Raw genomic sequence first — 11,800 nt, forward strand, 5'->3', positions numbered from 1 at the left:
AATCTATTGCCTTCCTGTACAAAAATAACAAACTCTCTGAGAGAGAAATTAGGGAAACAACACCTTTCACATTAGCATCCAAAGAAATGCAATGTGTAGGGTTACATCTAAGTGAGGATGTAAAACACTTGTACATTGAAAACTACAGCACTCTGAAAAAGGAGATTAAAGCAGGTATCAGAAAATAGAAAGATATCCCTTGATCTTGGGTAGGAAGGACCAATATAGCAAAAATGGCCACACTTCCTAAACTGTTATGCAGATTTATTACAATCTTAATCAAAATTACAAAAGCAGATCCCAGAGAATTAGAGAAAACAAACTCAAAATTCATTTGAAATCCAAAGAGACCTAGACTAATAGCAAAAGCAATTCTGGGTCACAAAGGCAATGCAGGGGACATCATGATCCCTTACCTGAAATTATACTATAAAGCTATGGTGATAAAAACAGTGTGAATACTGGGAAAAACACAGCCAAAGATCAGTGGTACTGACTAGAAGGTGCAGACATTTTTAGATGTATCCAAGATGAAACAGATTTTTAAAGATTACAAAATTAATATTTTTAATGTAAATGTCCTTTTTCAGACTCACCTATTGTTTTAGAGGCAGATATGAGCTTTTTCAAAAGTGAAATTACTGGGTACAGCAAAAATAATAAAGAAAGAAAAAAGAAGTCTTCCACCATCATCTCACTCCTAGAAGTTACCATCATTAATAGTTTCCTTTAAACTCATCCCTACATTTCTACAATATACAAGTAGGGAAATAAATTTTTGTTTAGTTTTGTTTGTATAGACACCAGTGGGATCACACTAAACACAGAGTCCAATATAAATAGATCTTGTTTATTCTTTTTTATAGCTGCATGGTATTCCTTTGACTGATGTGTCTTCAGTTATTTCAATTGTTTTTCATCCGTGGACAATTGAGCTGATTGGGGCCGGGGAGATGGCTCAGTAGAATAAGTGCTTGCCTGGCAAGTGCAAGGGTCTGAGTTCAATCCCCGGTTCCACAAAAAAAAAAAGACAATTTTAGCTGATTGCAACCATTTGCTATTTCAGGGTTGCAGTGAAGATTGCTGATGTTTGCTGTTCTTGTGGGTATGCATTTGTAGAAAGTCATTTCAGAAACAACTTTGAAAAAGTCATGAAGTAAAGAATAGCTGGGTGGTAAAAGGTAGTTAAGTGCAGGGACCTTGGCCTGGAATAGGTGGCAGGCTCTTGGAGAGGGCTCACCCATTACCCCACACCTTACCAACACAGGAACGTGGACAATGCAATTGTAAGGTGTATTATTTAACTGTGGGTGAGGCTGAATATTTTAAGATGACTTACTAGTTATTGGATCTTTATATTTCTTTTTTTTTTCTTTTTTTTTTCAGAACTGAGGATTGAACTCAGGCCCTTGTGCTTACCAGGGAAGCGCTTATTCTACTGAGCCATCTCCCCGGCCCAATTTCTTTATATTTATATTTCTTTCAAGAAACACTTCGCTAAAGTGAGCTGAAAATAAATGGCTTTAATGGTAAATGCAGTATGTTTTTAGGTGACTAGCAGTTTGAAAAAAATGAAACTTGTATTGCTCATGTAAGTGCTAAGTTGTGTAAAGACAAGAACAATAGAAATACGGTTTTCTGTCATTTGAAAAAATAGGCCAATGATCTGTAATGTGCCATGTGCAGTAAAACATATGGTGGGAATTAAGATTTTCAGAAGGATAGAAAGGATGGCTTGTTTCTTTCACAGGCTAAAAGGTTATGACCCACCATGCACCACGTGACCCGTCAGGACCTACTGACCTACCAATTATCCTGTGGAAAATAGGGCTCACTAACTCTTCCTAACTTTTGCCCAAATCTGCAGCTCCTGCTGGGTTCCACATCTCTGTTAAAGGCATCACATCTACCTAGTGGGCCAAGCTAGAAATCTGGGGGTCGGGTCATCACATTTCAGTTGCTGTCCCATGAAGCTGAGCCCCCACCTGCAGTCCCCACCCTTTTCATTGAGCCTTTATGCAAAAGAAACTAGGTAACAAGTTTGCAAGTGCCCAGCACAATGTCAGGCAAGCAGTGGTCAGATAAAGGGGTTTCATTCTTGCACTTTTTCAAGCTTTTATTCCATCTCCAGCAACAACAACGAACCCAAACAGCAAGAGCAACACATTGTCCAAAAGCAGTGCCCTATTATCAGTGATGTGCAGCTTTCCACACCACCTACCTCAGACTTCTGCCCTACTTGTTAAACTGTATACCTGGAAGAATTGGTGTACAGGATACTCACCACTCACTAGGCAGGAAGAATGGAGTTGTCCATGTGGAACATATTAATTGAAAAATACCCTAATCTTTTTACTTTATAAACAGAAAGGATGTTAATGATTTCTTCTCTTCTTACACATCAGTATTGTTATTTTAAACTTTGGTTTGGAAGCAAAGTTAGGTGGAATGCTCTCAGAATGATTTTGGAGGGGAGGTCATAAAAAGGCAAAGCAGAATGTCTAAATGGTGGAGGGAAGTGAAATAAAAATCTACAGTCCCCACCTCCTGACCTAGTTATAGGTTATCAGTATCTCCTCTACCACAAAACGTATTCCTGGCCCATGTCTTCTACCACCTTCCCTAGGTGAGTACACAGAAATGACAAATTTACTTTAATATGTCTATTATCCTCAGCAAAATGTAATTAAGAACATAAATGGACTCCTTCTAAAATAATATTATGCAGACTAAAAGCAAAATATTATGAGGTTTGGATTATCTGCTGTTTTGGATTATCTCTGCCACTGCTGCTAGAGGGTCAAATTTCCTCTGAAGCTTAGTAGCCCTTGAAAACATGTGTTTAGTTATAAACATAAGTCCCTCTGGGGAATCTCCAAATGGGAATGTTGCTCTCCTTTGTGAGTGAGAAGTGCATGTATTTCCTTTGACACAAAAGACTGCCTTCATGCTGACCAATTTGCAGATAATTTCAAAATGTGCTCTAACCCCTAAATTTTTACCAGGCAGCAAAAATTTTCTAACATCTATTCAGCAGCGAGCATGAGTCAGTTCAAGAATCGCAGTTCTTAATTACTGGTCTGAGCTATTATATTTTGAAATGCTCATCAATGGAAAGTATTTTCTTAAATTAGAAAAATACTTAATGCCTCTCTCTCTTCCACCAGTCTCTTGCTGCACCCGACCCCTTCTCGAAGGGCACACGCTCTTCCCATTTTTTAAGGGTACTTCCAGAAATAGCTTATAGAATGCATGTCTATGTGTGTATATTTAGCCCTTTGATATAAATTAGAATTATTTTTCACATTGTTCTACAATATTTTTACTTGCTATATCTTGGAGAGTATTACATGTCAGGAGGTAGATAACTATATATCTTTATTTTTAATAATATCATAGTATTCTATGGTATGGTTGCATGTGAGCCTATTCGGGCAAACCTTGTTACACATATATAGGGAATTTTTCTTTTTTTTTTCTTTTCTTTTTTTTTTGGTGGTACCAAGGATCAATCTCAGGACTTTGTGCTTGCCAGGCAAGCACTTATTCCACTGAGCTATCTCCCCGGCCCCTGGGAATTTTTCTAGGTTTCTTTCCTATTACAAGAAATATTTCCAACACTTTCTCTCCCCCTCTTTATAGTAGAAAATATAAAATATACATGGATATAAAGATAATACAATAACTTTTCAAATTTAATAACGACCAACTAAAAAAAAAACCAAAAGTCAATGAACTCATGGGCAAAGTTGTGTCACTCTGCCAGGTTATTTTGAGAGAAATTTCTCCCATAGATATTTTATTATGTATTTGTGAAAGCTAAGAAATTTTACAATCAGATACGAAATTAACATACCTAAAAAGTTAAAAATAATTTCTGTAGATCAGTAGCATCCTGTCACAATTCTTATTTGTTTGCCTACTGCACCATCATTCAGAACTGATTTATGGAAATCAGATTCAAAACAAGGTCCACACGTGACATTGAACTTAACTTGCCTCTTGGGTCTGTTTTAAGTTGTAAGTTCCTCCTTTTCTTTTTGCCTTGCAATCTTGCTGACAACCAGTTTTATCATTTGTCCTAGGCTTCCATATTCGGAGTCTTGCTGAGCTGAACTGTCTGGTGTGTGATGTGTTCTGCCCTGAGGATCACATAAGCTAGTGGTTTGATTAAGAGACGTTCTGAGATCCAGGTTTAATGTTGTGCCAGAACACTGCCTGGATCATGTTGTGCACTCCCTTCAGGAAACAGGCATTCTTGTGTAGAGGTGGGAGTGTGGCTGCAAAAGCAGCTCCTCTAAGGGAGCAAACTTGCTCCTTCCATTCTGCCTTTTGGTAGTTAGTACCAAATTAACTTCTGCTGAAATCGTATCAACTCACCTTCCCACCTGAGAGAAATAAGATCTATATTTTCTCATATTGATACTGTTTTATCAAACTTCTTTTAGTCTTTGCTAATCTGATATGAGAAAAATGTTATCCTGTCAAGTGCTAATACAATTTATATCTGACTGGAGCAAGACTTCATATTGCTGTCACCCAATTTCGTTTCATATTAGTTCACGAGTGCGATATCATAGGTCAAAATTTTCTGCAAGTATAAGAACATTCCAAATTATCTATATAAGTCAAAATAGATTGACAAGGGTAAATGTCTGTTAAAATTTAATGCAAGGCATGTGTGAAATGCTACTTGCTTTGCCTGTCAGTGCAAATGAATTCAAACAAACCTTCTGTGTGTAATTACAAAATCGGTAGAAAATCTGCTCATTTCACCACGTACGTTTAGAGCATCAGCTCAGTACCCAGAATGTGAAGGGAACCAAGGACAGACTAAGAGCTTCCGACCCAGTCAGGGAGACGAGACACTGACTCATGGCACGTTAGAGGAAGGGAGAGGTCACCTCAGCCAGAGGGAGCTGGAGGAGGTAGCATTTCCAAAAGACCTTGAAGAATGACTAAATGGTAGAAAGGCTTATCCGATGGGGATAATGTGCCAGATAACAGGAAGGGCATAAGCCAAGGTTGGAGATAAAGAAGTTACAGGTCAAAGAATCCCCAGAAACCGCTTTGGCTGTGGAGCAGATAAAGGACCTGTGAGAACTGGAAGGCCCACAAGCCTGAGAAGCATAGAAAGCCAAAGTATTTAGCATAATTGTTTATGAGACACAATATTTTGAATAACTAAGAAAAAATGATTGTTACTATCAAAAGGCACACAGGGGTTTTATGTTATAATTTAATGTAACAAACACCTCTTAAGGAAAATTTTCAGATTTTTTTTATCTATTTTGCAGTGATGGCAGGTCTAATGCCAGGCTTCATGCATGCTAGGCAAGAGCTATCCCATGGAGCTACACCACAAGCCACAGGACTCTTAATCATCACATCATCTTCATGGCCTTGATGAATTTCTCAACATTGTGATGGGCGAAAAGACATAGAAAACATCTTAGAGATATGGAATTCTTCAGATGGCAAACTATCACAATAATCAGATTTGCTGTTGCCCAGTAATATTAATTTCAAAGAACTGGTACCCTCTGCAGCAAAGCTATCCAGTAGAGCTTTCTGCTGTGTTGGCAAGGGTCTTGATTCTCACTACCCAATACAGAAGCCACGAACTGCATGTGTCTATTGAGCACTTGAAATGTGGCTACTGAGACTGAGGAACTGAATTTTTTATGTTATTTGATTTTCATTAATTACATTGTAAATATAAATAGCCACATGAGGCTAGTGGCCAGTGCTGTAGCATTTAAATAAAAATTGTTATTCCCTTTTCCCCAAATAATAGAGTTATTGATTAAAATAACATGTACCAATACAACACGACATCACATAACACTTCATGTTTGTTCAAGGAGCAAGATGCAGGCTGGAGCAACATAATATTGCACACTCTGAGAATTCTGCTAAGAGTCAAAGGTGATGATTATTTATTTCAGTATGCAATGTTTACTGAACCTTATTCTTTTAACAGAAGCAAGCAGCCGTAGGTTGTCCACATAATGTAAGGTAAAGCTAAAGATGAAAACTCTTAAGTGACCATAATCAAAGCAGGAACACTGTGGCTAAATTTATTTTCTTTCTTTTTTTTTTTAGTTTAACCCAGTTTCACTTTCTTTTTTTCTGAATTTCTTCCAGGCTAACCTCTCTGGACATTTCATGGAGTGGAACTATGCCTTAAGTTATTAGTCAACAGTTGTTTTTGCAGACTTTTAAACATGGAATTTCAGGTTCATTAGTACAAAAGGATGCATTTTTCTCGTCCTTGGGAGCTTGTGACCATTGGGAGATGAAAAGAGTAGAGACACTAAGGAAAACTATTGTCCAGAAAAATAAGCCTCTCCGAGGGGCACCAGGAATCCACAATAAAATCCCTGTTTCCAAGAAAATACAGGCATTTCCATCAAAAAAGCCTGGAAAGATAAATAGAATGTCCTCATAAGCCACAGGTTTTTAATAATACAAAATGTCTAAGTCCAGAGTAAACAAAGAGCTAAGAAAAACTAACATCTACTAACTCAAGTTTCTCAAGACCCAGGTCATGACCTAGAGCCTGATCACAAGGTATTTTCAAAAGAGCTGCTTTTCCTGCGCCTGTGATGAGTTTATTTTGTGAAACTTATTTGGCTATGCAGCTCTACAACTGCCCACAATTTTGAAGCCAGGTGAATTAGGAGGGCTTTTATTTTACATCAGAGAGAAATGGGATTTGGGGGCTAATTTAGAAAGTGATGTCAACGTCCTTCCTATAACAACCAAACCAAAGCAGGCGTGTTTGTTGAATCTGAAGTTAACATTTAGTTTTATTGTTATCAGTATTCTGACCCATGAGCCCCTGGGTTACCTGATTCCCCAACAGTGATTAGTGAAACTTCAAAATGTGATGAATTCTTCATCTTGGATATTCCCGAATGAGCTATTTAAGCATTGTTTTTTCCAATTTCAACCCTCTAGGAGGCAGAAGTCAACAGATCTCTCTTCCTTTTGTTGCACAAGCTATTTAAGCTTGCTGCTGCTACACACCACATCCTTTCCCTGACAGGCTGACTTCCAGGAACTAACCTGTGGTTTTGAAAACAGTATTTTCTATAGCAGGCTGTATTAGTCATTACTGACAGCATTCGTGTATTCAGGAGTTGGGCCCCAGGGCTTTTACAATGCGTTACAAAAAAAAATCAAAGAGCAATAAACTAATACAGCAGGCTCATTCAATTACCTAAAAGTTAGTTCATTTTTTTTTTTTACTTCTCACATTGTTCACTGAGGTGGGCTCTGGAAATGTTGAAAGTAAGAACAAAATGAATTGTGTGTGATGCCTAAATTATTTTCTTCATAATTTTATAAATCACTGAAGAATATGTAACTTTTCATTTTAAAGTTTGGTGAACAGTTCCTGAGAATAATATTGTCAGGACTGCATCACTTTTCTGCACTGGAACCAGTTTTGTATGATTTTCAGTCTGTATCTACCAAAGAGGGATACCACCTTCTTTCTACTTAGGATTCATTTAATGTAAACTGTTTTGATTTTTTAATGATTTAAAATAAATTGTGTAGGCTGGCAAAAAATCATTAAAGGGTGGGATCTTGTCATGCTTAGAAGAACATTTTTTCTGAGCACTTTTAGAAAGTCCGGTTGAGGCTGTGTGTTGGGGCTCAAGTTTCACAGCCATCTCCACTTTGAAACATAATATATAAAAGGCCATGGGTTTTTTTTTCTTTTAAATAAGAAATCAAGTGCGTTTTGTGCTTAAGTGGGAAACATTTCACCATTTAAACTATAGTTAAGCTCTCCACTTTGAAACACAAGGATCCAAGGGAAGAGGAAAGGCTAGTTTGCTGCTGAAAGAAAGAATCTTTGTGAGATGTTACTGCTGTCCCTTTGGCTGAAAGGACAATCAGCAGTAATCCTAAAGGTCAAGCTGGTAACAACACAGTGCACTAGTGCATTTTAGCATTATTTTAAAACTAAATTTGCAAAATGAGAGGGCAAAGCACTGCCTCAATATAGTAATAATTGAACAGTTTCAATTTTCTTATAACACATTTGTTAAGGGGTGAAAATTAGGACAGTAGGAAATTTTAATTGCATGACAGTGTCTTAATTGTTAAAGAACTTCATATGTTGCTGGCCTGGTGAATCATTTAGAAAACAACATAAATGCTTACCTATAAGGCAAGGACAAGGTAAGGCAGGGGAAATTGACTAACTCTGAGGTGACCAATTTAAATTCATAAAAAGAAATCATACATTTTTGTAAATAATGCTGGCACAGTAAGAGTGATATTTTAGTAGCAAAGACAAGCATTTGATAAAGCATATACTAGTAAGAAAAGACTAGCTACACAGTTGTGGCTTGCGATTCAAGCAGGAAGGACTATGCATAATAAGTACTGAGTAGCAGGGCGTGGTGTCCCACGCTTATAATCCCAGCACCCAGGAGGCAGAGAAAGAAGGATCACTAGGAGCTTGAGGTGAGCCTGGGCTACATAGTGAATTTAAGGCCAGCCTTGAACTACATAGCGAGACCCCATCTCAAAAAAAAAGTATTGAGACGATGTCGCATTACCAGAATTTAGATTATCTGGAGTCTAACTGAGCTGTGTAGCCTTGTGCACATCTCTTGAATATGCTGAACTGTGCTTTTTAAAAAATAAAACTCTCGAAGGGCCTGCCAGCTTTTTTTTTTTAAAAAAAATTTTATTTATTTATTTATTGTGTGTGTGTGTGTGTGTGTGTGTGTGTGGCCAGCTCAACCCACCAGGGGGCGGGGCTGGCTGGCCTGTGGTGCTGGGGGATTGAACCCCGGTCTCTGTGCTTTAGCTTAGCTTAGCTTGTTCTAAGTTGGTGCTTTAGACCACTGAGCCATCTCACCAGCCTTTTTTAAATTTTTTTAATTTTTATTTTTTTGTGGAACAGGGGATTGAACTCAGGCCTTTGCGCTTGCCAAGGAAGCACTTATTCCACTGAGCCATCTCCCCAGCCCCTGCCAGCTTTATCATTCTATGGCATTTATGAATATTGTGTAGTTCATGCATGTGTGTGTATAGGTACAGTCCCACAGGAACATACATATAGTCGCTTTGGGTAACCATTGCAGAAAAGGAAGACGGTTGAGGCCAAATGTCTTACAGGTCTGGAGGGGCTGGGAGGAGCTGGAAGCAAGTGGTACTTCTGCCCCGGACACACATGAAATGCTAGCCAGTTCTCTATGGCTCAGGTTGTAGGGCATGGCCGGCGCTAAGGGCTAGGTGATGGGGTGATTGAGCTTGTGGAGCTGGAATTACAGGGCCTCTGCTTGATCACTGTATGGACTTGAGACTATGGTTCTGATATGATTTGCTGTCCAAAATTCATGCATCAGAGACTTGGTCCCATAGAATGATGTTATAATGCTGTGGAACCTTTAATAGGCTTTGCTGGGGGCTCCACAATGATGAATAGGTTAACATCTCCATAGGACTGGGTTAGTCCTCCTGAGACTGAGTTCTCCTAGGGATGATTGAATTACCACTATGGCCACAGATAGCCTGGGATATAGTGTCTCTTACATATGTGTTCCTTCCATTTTCTGCCATGAACTGAAGCCAAATGAGGTTCTCATATGAGGCTGAGCAGATGCAAATCCATACATTTTGCACCTCCAGAACCATGGGCAAAAATGAGCTCTCCTCCTTATAAATCACCCAGCCTCAGGCATTTGTTGTGACAGAAGAAAATGGACTAAGACCAGTTGGGCAGTGAAGTAACCATAGTTCCCTCAACTGAGAAATAGGGAGATGGCTCAATCATTTCAGTCACAAGATTGTTGTGAGGAATTTATGATTAGGTAAATGTGAAGCATAGGTACTCAGAAATGCACCTGACCTACAATATACATTTGCTAAATGTGGATAAGGTGTAAATTCTATTAACAGAGATGGTTTGGTGCTCTGGGAACACTGATAAACAATATTGACAGCCAGTAGTCACATTGTAGATGATTAATAGAAAAGGAGGATAGGAGATGCAGCTCAGTGGTACAGCACGGCTATGAAGGGGTGAGCTTTTAGGGTCAATCCCCATCACTGAAAAAAGAGGCAAAGGAAGTACTTGGTGTCATGGTAGTATGATAGAAGTGGCTATTCAGTGAGCTAGCCACTAGCCGCATGTGTTATTTAGCATTTGAAATGTGTGTGAAATGCAATATGCAGAAAATATTAAACACACATTGGATTTCGAGAACTCAGTACCCACAAAAAGATAAAATATCTCAGTAAAAATGTTTATACTGATTACCTGTCCAAACAGTCTATCATGGTTATATCGGGTTAAATAATACTTCATTGAAATTAATTTCATTTGTTTCTTAAGGTTTAAAATTGGCTATAAGAAAGTTTAAAGTTATGTGCACAATGTGGGCCATCTTTCTATTGGACAGTACTGATCTAACTCTTGTCCTTCAATTATTTTATCCAATAGTCTCTTACTGGAAGTTATGCCACTATGTGTCTCTGCTCCAGAAAGTTCTGTATCCCTTCCTCTCTGTCACAGGTCTGTGCCATTAGCTTTACTCAGAAGCTCTGAGAGAAGTCACATTCTGACACCAGCATTTGGCTTTGCTCTGACTTTCTAACCCAAATGTACTCACTATGGCTTTGCTGTGGTGAGAATAAAGATTCCTAGACAGAGCTGAGGGACAGGCCATTACTTTGAGAATGGGCTCCTTCATGTACTGACAGTGGAATATCAGTTTGGTTATCTGTTGAGCAGGAGAACACTAATAATTACATATCTAGTGGGATCATGATGTGAAATATTCAGTCAAAGTATTGAGCAGTGCTTGGCACATAGGAAGCACTCAGTGATACATATTATTGATCTCATATTTGCTTGAGATGTTTTGTAGGGTGAAGGATCTGAATTGTAGAACCTGTAATGAATTTAGGTGAAGTATGTACCCAGGATATTTTACTGATGAACCATAAAGTGATGGAATTACTAACGATTTAGTATTTCAGGTGCTAACATCCCCTGTTTTGTACCTGATGGGGCACAACAAGAAGCTAAGGTCATTTTTATGTGCCCAGTGGGAATGAGGTACAGAGTTCTTGAATGTAAAATCCCTGAAGAGTCAAATTGTGACATTGGGGATTGCTAAGTAGGAGTACATATAGCAAGGTGGGCAGAGACCTGAGTTGCCCACTAGACCTCTATAGTTCCCATTTTCTGCCAGTATGAAATAGGGATATCCCTAAGCTTCCACCTCACAGGCTTTGGATGACTGTCAGACAAGATAATATATGCACATTGGGGTGTTTTGGCAAAGGTTGCACCCTGAAACAGAGGCCAGAGTCCCTCAGCCTCTTTCTAAACACACAAGTCCGCAATTTATTTTTTATTTTTTTATTTTTTATTTTTTGTGGAACCAGGGATTGAACTCAGGCTCTTGCGCTTGCCAGGGAAGCGCCTATTCCACTGAGCCATCTCCCCGGCCCGAGTCTGCAATTTAAACAGAATAAAACTCAAGTGCTGTGATATTTCAGAGAAGGTAGAAATTATCATGTGCTGGACCTAACGGTGAAAGTTTCCTGAGAAGTGTGACTCAGAGTGACCCTTGCAGAATGCAAGGAAAGATAACTAGAGACCACTGACATCCCCTTGTCTCTTTCTTGTAATCACCTTATTTTTAAAAAATTATTTACAGGACTGGGGAGATGGCTCAGTAGAATAAACACTTGCCTGGTAACTGCAAGGGCTTGAATTCAATCCCCAGTTCTGCCAAAGAAAAAAAAATATCTATCTATCTAT

Source organism: Octodon degus, unplaced genomic scaffold (genome assembly GCF_000260255.1).
Source record: "Octodon degus isolate 3935 unplaced genomic scaffold, OctDeg1.0 scaffold00063, whole genome shotgun sequence".
In the NCBI taxonomy this organism is placed as follows: domain Eukaryota; kingdom Metazoa; phylum Chordata; class Mammalia; order Rodentia; family Octodontidae; genus Octodon; species Octodon degus.